This window comes from Etheostoma spectabile, chromosome 4, assembly GCF_008692095.1.
Source record: "Etheostoma spectabile isolate EspeVRDwgs_2016 chromosome 4, UIUC_Espe_1.0, whole genome shotgun sequence".
Classification (NCBI taxonomy): Eukaryota; Metazoa; Chordata; class Actinopteri; order Perciformes; family Percidae; genus Etheostoma; species Etheostoma spectabile.
Window position 1 is genome coordinate 2,250,036 of NC_045736.1, and position 12,367 is coordinate 2,262,402.

The 12,367-nt window shown below is 40.0% G+C and overlaps 1 long non-coding RNA gene across 1 annotated transcript in view; it reads left to right on the top strand.

The window, feature by feature from the left end:
- Positions 1–12,254, top strand: part of LOC116687508 (uncharacterized) — a 19,612-nt gene extending 7,358 nt beyond the window's left edge. Inside the window, exon 3 of the long non-coding RNA XR_004331558.1 lies at positions 12,243–12,254. This is a non-coding gene — a long non-coding RNA (uncharacterized LOC116687508). The remainder of the gene's footprint in view (positions 1–12,242) is intronic.
- The last annotated feature ends 113 nt before the right edge of the window (positions 12,255–12,367 follow it).

Consider the following 12,367-nt stretch of genomic DNA (forward strand, 5'->3'; position numbering starts at 1 on the left):
TATGTGACAGTTATACACAGCATGATAAAACATACATTTATTTGGATATCAGCTGAATTGATTTAGGAGTGCATCGATTAAAAGTTAAAGAATGACTTTAAAACAAGAGGAAAGACTCAGTCATTGGACTCACCCCTGGCTTCTTGTTCTCACAAAACTGGCTCCGTTAAAACTGGGGCACACCACCATGATAACCTACAGCCTGCAGGTTGAACTGGCTCCATAACTGGTTCGGTTCAGAAGATTGAATTGTATGAAGATCAATGGTATAGTCCAAGATGTGAGAGCTTGTAGCCTTCACGTGAGCACTTGTATGATACAATGTGAGAACTTGTAGAACAAAAATTGGAACGCGCATGTTAACATTTTCACTTGTTCGCTAATATGAGAAATGGTACAGCATGAGTGTTGGGCATGTCAAGTCAACTTTCCCTCGATAAAGAGGTTAAAATCTAGCTTTTGTGAGTTGCAATAACAGGGAAGGCCATTTCCAATCATACTCCCTCAAGCGACAGAAGACACAATTGTTCATCTCCACTCTAAGGCCATCCCACGTACAGAGTTAAGCCTCGGATTCTCCACACTAAAAAAAGATTAGAGTCGGAGAGAGTGTTTATTTAGAGGGTTGTTTTTGGTAGGCACCACTTGCGCAGAAGAATGGGGAGAAAAGAGATCTGAGATGAAGATGTGTTGTCTCACGGTAAGCCTAGTTAATAACTAAGACAACTTTGTGGTCCTTTAAAATGAGGCGAGTGAATGCACTGAAACACACACTGGTGCGGACATGTAAGGAAACCTAAGAAAACACAGAAACAAAATATCAAAATCATCTGATGCTCAAGAAGAAGAAAAAGCTTAAATAAGATGCTTTCATGAAATCATTCACTTGCATGAGGTTACATCTTTTACCTGACAGACTTAGCTATTCACCTTTTAACAGCGTTTTAAGATTCATTTCTAATATAGGTGTCACTTAAAAAGGGATTTCATGTGGTTTAACATTAGAAACGCGCCTTAGTAGTGGAAATTGGTTATGGTACAGAGAGGATGTATCTACAGCAACAACCCAGCATGTCACTTCCACATGAGGAGAGAAGAGATTAACAGAGACTGCTCCTGGGACGTTAAAACACAGCAGGCAGAAAGATAAGAACGCTTTCATTGTCATTCATTTTGCTGGACTGATTGAAAAACTCACTCACTACGACGCCCGCTCCAGTCACCACTGAGGGTCTCAAGAAGCTGATGTAATCACAAGAAAGGTGAGAGACACTGTGAGACACACTGGGTCGGTGCATTCACATAGCACCGATCTCATTCAAATTCTAACCATTTTGGTGCTTTTGTTGGGATTAAGTGAATTTGTTGCTTTGACATGAGTGGGTTCTGGGATGATGAGTTCGTTTGACTGCTAAAACATACCACTGTAACCATGAGGTAATTATGAGGCAATGATGAAAGGAGTTTCTGAAAGATTCTGGAGTTTTTTTTGAAAACCTTACATGGTGCTGTTCTAGTAAATTCCAAACACTTCAATATGTGTTTGGAACCTAGCTCAATTTAAAGTGATGATCTCAACAATTTTCATTTAAATGTCTGTTTATTCCATGAGCCAATTGAATGAGTGTTATCAGCTGTTATTCACTAACATAGATACAATGCTTTATGTCCCTACTCCACTGCCTAGTTGGCTCAGTAGGCTGTTATAAAATATTGCTGGGTCACCCATTCACGTCAATATCAGATGCTCAGAGCAACTGCTCAAAGTTACTGCTGTTAGATAAGGTAGTATAAAGGGAGACAATCGTAGGGAGTGGAATTTCAAGACTGAAACTCCACATCAAGGGAAGGTTGAGGTGTTGGATGGATCCAGCAAACACAGGACTTTCACCAGGAAAATCGGTGTTTGTGCCCCGTGTGAAACCAAAAGTTAATTCAAAAGTTACGTAGGCTATGCAAGTTAATTTTCTTTTGTAACATTTCTTATATAATGCCACAAGCAGTATTTTACCCAAACCATAATCTTTTCCTAAACTTAACCAAGTAGAACACAGGACCCCCAGAGTATAAAAAGGGAAGCCAAGGGGTCCAGACCCAGTTAACAGCAACTGTTACCTTATGAATGAATTATAACAGCCTTCTGAACCTACTAGTAAGTGTATCAGGTTCTCTTAAACCCATATCTATGGGCTTTAATAATAACTGGTATTTTACATAAATTGAGCGCTAACAATGGAACCGGTTAAGTCACTTTCGCTAAATGAGGAAAAAACAATGGTGATCAAGACAATGGCCTAATGATGAAAGCCCTTGAAATTCCATTACTACGAACTGGGTGTGCTGGGAAAATTCAATTAAGGCAAACAGGTAGTGACATGTTTTTAATTATCGGGCAGTGGTGGTTCTATCAGGGATGGTACAACCCGGTCTCACGCCGGTTCATGAACAGGTCACACAGGTGACAATGAATCTCTTGGAAGTGACACAAAAACACACCAGAAATTACCGAGTATTTCCATAGGTGCCGCCAGAGACAACAAAATGTACATCTTAGAGATTGCAATTTTGTAGCTGTAGTGCGTAGGTTCTGTCGCCCCCACGAGGAATCATAAGTAATGACACAATAACACTGTCAGTGCATCGGCATAGCGCAAGCCTTCAGTGATCGCGTACCACCCTCACCCCTTCTCCACGCAGTTGCTAGTAGGGTTTATGCCGTAAAATAAAGGACACAGGATTAAGAAAACATGATGGACTCTTCAGAAAAAAAGTAATTATCTAGTAATTTGTTTGTTCTCTTTGTTTCCAAAGCTAAAAACTGTTTATGTAAACACATCACTCGAGCTGCTGGGCGCAAAGTCGCCGGACTACACAGTTTTGTTAAAATATAGCCATACTGAGAAATACAGAGAAAGTTTTGTGTAGCGAATAGGCTTAATTAGCTTTGAACCATCTTGAACCTTGAATGGCTTGAATATAACAGACATCCATTAATGTAGAATAGTTGCACATTATATATTATATTTTTAGAAATTTAATAAATCAACTTTAAGTCACATAAAATTACGTTATATTAGTCTAAATCTAAAGAATGTAAACAAATTTAAAAAGAATGAGATTTTTAATTTTTTTTATAGCCTATACCCAAATACATATAATACACAGATGTCAAGGATGCTGACACTATATTTAAGAAAAATAGTAATTGCATTTGTGTCCAACCTATGTTTCATTTTTACAGTATCTGCCAGGAGCAATCTCACTTGCAGCTCTAACAGTACACAGTACTACCATGTAATACAGACATATGTCATATTTGTCTTATAAACTTGATTTAAGATCTTGATATCCAACTCGAGATATTGGTAATTATTCTCTTTTTATTACGATGTCACTGATGTTGATATACAGTTTCTGGCAGCACTGGCGCTTTTCAAGGCTACTCACCTTGTCCTCGTCATAAAATAAAGCCAACAGGGTTATTACGTATGGGGGGGGCAGCACGAACTGACACGTCAGGACCTGCTGATAGCACACCAGTGACAAAACAATTGACCAGTAGATCTGATACACAGATGATGTCAGACCCTTGTTGCCACGGGATGCCGCTGATGTCCAAATGCTATGGTTTGTTGGTCTTCATACTTGCTGTTGTGAAGCACTGTGGCAACTTCTGAATGTATTAAAAATGGCTCCCTAACATTCCCAGACTAATGACTACTTATGAAGAAAACAAACCGCTTTATAGTAAATGTTTCATCTCCTTTTAAGGGGCCTTTTTTCACTGGATTTTGACTTGCCACAGCAAAAAACACAAAAATGTTAAGGATGGCTTCCCTTTATTTGGAAGTCCCAGTAAGGCATGAGAGTGAACCAGCAGGCCCAACGCCAAGACCCTGGAATAACTAATAATGATGCCATTACTTACACCTGTGCTTTTCATTTTATGACATGACAAAATGTGTATTGTTCTTTGTACCCAGTGATTATTATGTACTTTATTGTCAAGACCACAGTGTTACTAGTCATTTGAAAATGTTCTAGAATGTGACCTGCAACACCCTATTACAAAAAGACAAAGTTAAAATATTCTCTGGGATTAAAAAGAAAAGATGGTAGAGATTTGTACTGACACAATGACTTCAGTTCTGTGCTATATTTAGTTTGGTGCAGCAGTGTTTTAGTTATCTCTCCTGTTAATGTCGGGATTTCATCAGGCGCAGATGTGCTTTGTTCCAGCTGTGCCGCGGGGCGTTGCACAGGCCGGGCAAGAAATGGAACAGCTAGAGCATCCGGTCAAAATTCAAAATAAACACCCTGTGCAGACTCCGCATTTTATATTGCATCGCTACACTATTTACCAAACTAACTAAAACCCAGTCAAAAATCTTTGATCCATGTTGTTCATAACTGGACTAAATGGAAGAAACCATATAATTTAGACTACTTGGTAGTAGCACAACTATCCAGGAAAAGTCCAAAACCAAATAAACAAAATCTGCAAGCAAAATGCCTTTTTTTTTTTTTTAAATGCTCCTGGTGTGTTATGACACACGGTGGAGAACAGAACATGGCGCATCTGCACGCAATGGAATCCCCCGTTGATGGACTCTCATCATTAGCGAACCACAACAGAGCAACTGGACTCTACATATTTTTCTTTGGGCCCTCTGCAGTCTACTCTAGCACAATTCATTTGTACAGAGAGTCTGGCCACTAACCATTGACCGTGGGGGGGGGAGAAAGCACACAAAACTCTGCAAAGATTGTTCTTGTTCGGGCTTTAAAGGGGTGATAGAAGGGTTATAGCGAGCATTTCACGCTGTTCCTTAAGGTCTCCTAATAGGGTAAGTAACATTGGTTGGGTTGAAATGCTTTTTTATGGGTCCTGATGCTCCCCTGTTAACGGGTCTGGATTCAAACGAGAGGTTTTCTGCCTTTTACATGGTCTGCTCATTAATATTTAGATGAGCTGCGCGCTGATTGGTTGAGCGAAGCACGTACACACACAGTGGAGACGAGACACTGCAATGTTATACAGTGTTTGTCCGCTATTTTATTACTAAATTTATTTTTGATACTTTTTTATGCGAGAAATCAACCATGTGTCGTTTTACGAAAATTGATGGCTAATTGCAATTTTAGAATGATGGTGTCGGACTCCAGGAGCTCCACACAGTCTGACGAGACAGCAGCAGCCCGTGGCGCTCCCTAACCCCGCAAAGTCAATGTTACTGGGTAAAACTAAACTAAATTAGATACTCAGTTACAAATTCTAAAAGTAATTAATGTGTTACATTTTGGGCACATTTTTAAATGCTCAAATGTGACCGCCCAACCCCTCTTTTTAGGGGAACCTAAAATACATGCGCATGTTCAATTGTTTATGATAAATCTGAATATTATAATGAAATTGACACTTAATACAATACATTATTAACTGAAACTGTATTCAAATCTAAACTCTTTTATTGTTGCTGTGGGACAAAGTAAGACTAGTCTCCAATCAGATGCCATGTCTGTAGATATTATATCTAGTGGATCAATACAAATAACGTTAGATGTTTTGAAACTTTTGATATTCATTGCCCCTCAACTGGCTACGACTGGGCAACATTAAATAATGCTTAAGCACTTTAGCAAAAATAAATAACAAATACCGTATAGACGCTCAGTAGTTTAAATACCGTAAGTGGCCCAATGTTTGTACTTTTGCGTGTGTGTGTGTGTGTGATAGCAATTAGCTTTGGAGCGAGTAACCACTCTAGAGTTATAGTGCCTATGTTTTCTGACCACGATGGAAAATCTTTAGCAGGGAAACTTACCCCCCCCCCCCGATTTCATAACGCCATACCTGTCTCTCGTTGACTGACTTTCTTGTGTCGTTCGTTGTGTATAACTATGCATGCTTATGAACACCCGCCCAACTCTACTTCTGATTGGTTTACCATGAAATTATACTAAATCTTCAGCTTTTACGCGCTTGTCTCGACCAGGGTCCATTAACCAAGGAAGAAAAAAAGTCTCCGCCTCTCGGCTCAGAAATCTAGTTGTTTATGACGCCGTAATTCCCATCACTGCTTGTTACATCCACAATATCTTACCATAGGTTCCAGTTAGTCTTATATTATGTGTATGTGTGTTGAGTTATTTAAACAAGCGATCTGGAAAATAAACGCCTCTTGTCCGTACGTCTCATTGATAGAGGCCGCGGTTAGCTGCATGGAGCAATTAGAGCCAGCTACCATCCTCCTTACAAGATTCCTCAAATTCACAAAAATGCCTTAAATTGAAAATGGACAAAAGTGTTAGCTTTGTAAGACCTTGGTCTAGCTGTGATATACATGTGGTGACGATATTCAAACTGTAAATATACCATAGTTAAGCTGAAAGTGAACCCGGGGTCTGTGAAAGGACAGGCTGGGCGGCAATACAGCAACACAGACAGCACAGGCCACAGCCAGTGGGGATCCGCTGAGCTCTGTCACACACACACATACACACCTATGCAAATTGTGTATCTGTCAGTGTTCATAAGCTCCCTGACAGTGCTGCCCGTGTTGCTACATCGCCGCCCGGCCTGTCCTTTCACAGACCCCCTGTTTATTTTTGGCATAACTATAGTATAGTATTTCATCACGGCATGTACATCACAGCTACACTAAGGTCCTACAAAGCTAAGACTTTTGTTAATTTAAGGCATTTTGTGAATTTGAGGGGTCTGTTTATGAGGAGCTGCTAGCTAGGCTATGTTTCTATTGAATCCTATAGCAAAGCTACACTTTTGGCATAATTATAGTATATTTACAGTTTGAGTTTGAGGGAGAGCAGCAAGCTGCAGGCCCAGGAGCTACGTCAAGGAAACGGCGTTTGGTAGTGCAGTGACCCAGTGACGGTGACTTTGGGCTTGGTATGGAGCGCCACACAGTCTCGCGTAAAAAAAAGGGAATTTAGTGATGAAATAGAAAAATTACAATGCATACAATTTCTGAGATCTGCGCAACCAATTCATAAAACTACCTGATCTCAGGTCAGTGGTGTAGCCTGTGTACATTTCAGGGCGTGACAAAGATAGAGACCAGGGCCAAATATGAGGAGCCACATAATTGACGTCAACTATGAGCTTTGTTGAGATCTGCCCGTTTTCAGAGGCAGAGCTGTCAATGGGATTTTGAGGTTGTATGTATATCCTCTTTACCCACCAAATTGTTGTAATTCACTATGACAAGGTAAAATCGGTTTTGCATTCTATCAACCCTTTAACTTCTGGATATTCTGCAGCGTTTTTACAACGGACCGCACCTTCCTCTGCCACTATGACAGAACTTGAACAACCTTAATAGCGTCGTTCTCAGCCACTCCCTCTGCGGATTGGACCCGTAAAAGCAGAAGTACATAGGAAGACGGGGGAAGATTGAATAGATTTAAACAGATTTGGATTTGTCACTTTAAAGTATGTTCAGCTGAGGGCTAGGGCTAACCCTAGACCTTTGTGAAGTTTGAAGAATAGCTTTGCTAAAGCAACACGTCTCTCAATCCCAGTGGCATTATTGTGCACTTGAAACAGGAACCAGTTCCTGGAAACATTTTGTGGTTGAGCTTCCAGTTTCATTTACTATTGACTGCTCTCTTATTCTGTTCTCTTGTAGTATAACTGTTGCTGAGTGGGATCTTCGTCTCTTTCTGCCCTTTCAGTTGTCAGTCTGGTTGAACCATTCTACAGTGTTTCTTGTGCATGTACAAAATTAACCATTCATCCATAATAAAATGGATTTGTAAAGAGGTCTTTGTACAACCTAAAAGCATGAAAGCACTTTCAAAAATATAGAGTACTCCTCTTAGCCATCCAACTGGGCCCAATATAGCTTTTGAATGGTAGTTTAGTTCAAAATATCATTTTGAAATGGTATCAGGAGCTACGAGAAGAGTGCATTAGGTTGTATATTTTGTAAAACTTACAAATGATATACAAGTGGTGCCTATACCTGCCTATTGCTGACAAAATTAACTATACTGTGGCGCCCTGGTTCAGTAAAATACCAGAACTATAGCTTATCTCTGCTGTTTATTGTGCATTTACACTGTTACGGTTACTGGACAGCTGGGTTATACAGATATCTTGTGAGGCCATTACAGCTTCTACGGAATAAATTACTCAAGGGCAAGTAATTTTTTATATAATGGATCTGATTATGACCTTTAAAAGGCTCTCACCATGTATTGCTCTAACCAGTAATGCCATGCTTCAGTTACCAAATGAGCAGAACATATTATGGCTGGCATTAACAGTAAAACATTTGGGCTTTGTCTTTTGTATAATAATGTTCTGCCTAAAACGGATACTTTAATTTTCTCAATATTAAAACAATTTCAGTAGCTGTGTCCATGCAGCGACAAGTATGACCCACTGCATTTGTAAACAGGGAGTGAGGGTGTAAGACAGAAGGGTTTTAATGAGCCACCGTTCATGAAAAGGGTCTGACACAAATTAAAAATAATGGCAAGATTTGTTCATTCCCTAGAGCTGGTGATCAGACCACACAGAGAGCCAACACACTTAAAATGTTCAGACACCGGGAGTTCAATTAATTTCCAAATCCGTTTCATTTGAAGAAGCCTTAAAATTGATTTTCCCTGCCATGCAGCGCCCCAAACTCAACATTTAATGACGAAGGCACATCACACCCCATTCGCTTCCATTGGCTCGGCTGTTTAGACACCTGCTGGCAAACAGAGCAAGAGTGAAGCGAACACTAACAACACAGGCCACAGAGTTCTCAGTTAATAAAGGAGGCTCCAACTAATCCAAGTGCATGAAAATTACATTTCTTCCTTGCTTCCAAGTTTTCATTAAACATTGTAATGCCACAGCAAGCAAGGTTGTGGTTACACCACAAGCTTTAAAACTAGGGAGAAAGTTTCTATTTCATCTCTATTTATTATATGTATATAGTATGTCTATCAAATCAGTTAACAGAATTATGTTTACATACTCATTAATATTGAATAATAACATTCAGGTTTGAATATTTCCTTGGCAGAATAAAGCTACATTTTCTTAGGTGTATGTGTTACTACTATTCCAAACTAAAAGGACAGGCCACGTTCGGACGGATTTAACACCTTTGCAGTATTTTAAAACATATCTCTTAACAGAAAGGTTCTTAAATGTCCACATTCTTTATGCATTTTACACACTGAGGAGATAACAGTCAATAATGTTTTCACTAAGGTTGCAGAAAACTGTAGCTATGTATTGACTTGTGCCAGGTTACATTATGATTCACAATAAGAAGTTTGACCAGGATAGAATTTAGAGTGCAAATGGACACTGCATGCGGCTTGCCAGATGTCCACTTCTGTTTTCACCCAGTACCATCTTCTCTGTCTTGGACATTGTCATTGAATATGTGATGGACAAATTCTTCCAAATTTACAAAGACAACTCTAGCTTGTCCTCCAAGACGTACTGTAGGAAAGGGTAGAAATACGCCTGTGCAAAGTGTAAGGAGCTGCACAGCTGAATAACTGAAAAGCCTTCTCACCCAGTTTAATGATCACTTCATGAACCACAAAGGATTGGGTATTTTGTAGCCTCACTGGACCCACGGTATTTCTCTAGGGACATGAATAATGTTCTTTATGCTAAATTTCCAAGATCAGTTGAAAGCTCTGGAGGCAACGATTGGCCAGGGTCAACTCTGAACTAAGGGCCCCTGTGCACTCAATCTACTTTGAAGGTAGACAGTTAATCTACTTAGGTTTCTCCAGAGGAATGACTTGAAACAAAGCATGGAAGAGCTGTACTGTCTCACTTGTCTGGAGAGGTCATCCTAAGAATACCACAGGGCAAACACGACACACACATGAAAGGGATGAAATAATGTCAATCATGTGGCTCTTTTGGTTATTAGACTGAGTTGAATTCAACATATTTTAATAAAGATTGTGTTTGTTTGGGTTGCCTATTTCCCAAAATGTCCCACTTAATTAGTAATTTCACCTAGGGTCCCCCGAGAAGTCTTTTTTCACCTGGGCCGAACTATAGGCAAGTTAGCGTTATTAGCTGATTAGCTTATTACAGAGGCTAATGGAACCACCGGTGTATCTCGTAAATTACCCCACTAATAATGCCCCAAATGATACCAAACATCTACAATAGCACAAATAGGTTATGTACTCATAAAACAATGGATTGGGAAGTTTTTAAGTACAGCACGAATATATTAAATAACACTTGCCTGCTGGCTTCTGCTAGCGCTACCAGCAGTAAGATTAGTGCTTAGGAACATCTACAAAAAACACTGAAAAGAGTTGCAAGAAACATATTTCATTTAATCATTAAACAGCTTAGTGTCTCCAAACTTACCTCAATTATAACTTGTTGTAATACAGCATTTACTTTTAAAAAATAAGTTAAATTAAAATATATGCTTGTTGTATCTCTTTTCTGTGTTGTAATTTGCACTTGTCTTACTGCCGGTAGCACTAAGCTAACCAGCTGATAATGCTAACTCGCCCATTGGTCGACCCAGGCAAAAAAAGCTTCTGGGGAGTTGTTTGGCTCGAGGTCGTGCTGCTAAGAACCCTCGGGTGAAATAACGCCAAACCATCACTTTAAGCACACTGATCGAATTTCAGCTCTTAGCTGATCTTGAGTAGGCTATACAGTATGTCCAATGACAACAGAGCTATTTGGCAGCACTCGACCCAACACATCCAATTGGCCCAATCCACTGCAGCCTGTCTGTGTGACTTCATGATGGGCAATTTCTCCACGTCCGTACCTATAAATGAGTTTGGCTTGGCTTTGATTCCCCCATGGATATACAGGCAGGGAGCCTGACAGTGCGACCATATTGATGAATAGCCTTTTAAAACCATGAAGTACAGCGCCGCCATTATTTTTTTTTCCACCACCTCCTGACTTGCCGCTTCCCCTCCCTCTTTTCCTTCCCTCACCATTTTTTCCTGTGTGATGGATTGGTTTTCAGCTGCTGAGCATCAACGCCATTAGCCGCAGGAGCTGTCCGGTCCTGCCACAGCAGCATATGTGTCGAGACACAGATCAGAGGAAAAAAACCACATTCCCGGGCAATGGGCCTTGGTAGCATGCAACACAAGACCAGTAATGGAGTTCTCGCATCAGACAGCTATTGATGTACCGTGGGATTATATGTCACAGAACAAGCAGACACACAAACATGCTCATCAATAGTCATCAGAGGTCATGACTCATGCTTTGCAAAAATGATGGGACCTAGAACCAAATCTTAAGGAAATCCAGACACAATGTTACCACAACTTTAGTTTTGTTTTTAAAGATATTTTGTGGCTATTATAGCTACATTGTCAGACTCAACTTTCAAGTCACAAAAAGCTTTCAATGAATTTAAGATTTTACTTTTATTTTACAATATTAGTCAAACAGGAACACCGAGTACAAATCATGAGTAACTGCCAGTGTAAATGTCACCAACTGTTCACACACAGTCATATGAAATCTGTCTTTGGGAAAGTAGAAGAAAAGTGAAATGTTTCTCTGACAGCTCATTCTTTCCCACAAAAAAAAAACCTGACTCAATCATCAGGTGGAAATATATAAAGGGTCTCAGACAATGCTGTCTTTAGTTTGTTTACACTATGTGTGTGGACCTTTCACGGTCTACAGAGATAAAATGATAAGCTAATAGAAAAATGTCAGAATGTAATAGGCTATGGGAACATTTTTTTTCTCAAAAAAGCATGGTTATACCCTGTTTTATTTTGTAATCTCACTCACATATCAAGTCTTGTTTTAGTTCTGCATGGCGTGTCTTCCCAACTTGGTGATTGTTTACCCCGTACCCAATGTGTTCCACCTGTTCATTAGCCCTATGTCACCTGTTCCTTGTTACCAGGAGGGTGGTAACAAGGAACAGTGTGGTCTCTTCAATAGGTTCATGAGATGAGCCAGGTCTGCCCAGAATGGATCACCGGCGATCAGCTAAACTCACAAGATCATGGTGGCCGCTGTTCTGAGACGCAGGCGGCGCAGTTGCTTTTCAAGAACTGCAAGACCCAGGTGGACCCTGGGCATGCTGGGAAACACCGGCCCCTCAGCTGATCTAACAGCTGATTGGTTCAGAATCGACTCAGCGTGATGACGTTTTATGTAAAGTTTTTAATGTTTTGGAATCAGAGGGATTTTAATTGCTAACTTTGACTCATTCATTACAGAACACACGTTGTGTGGCTGATAGTGACGTTTAGAAGTCAGAGAAACTAAATCTAATCAGATTACAGCTCATATACAGTCTGTTTATTAAAATCAGCAACATATCGAATGTAGAACATTTTGACAGCTACTCTGTCATAATTAAAACAA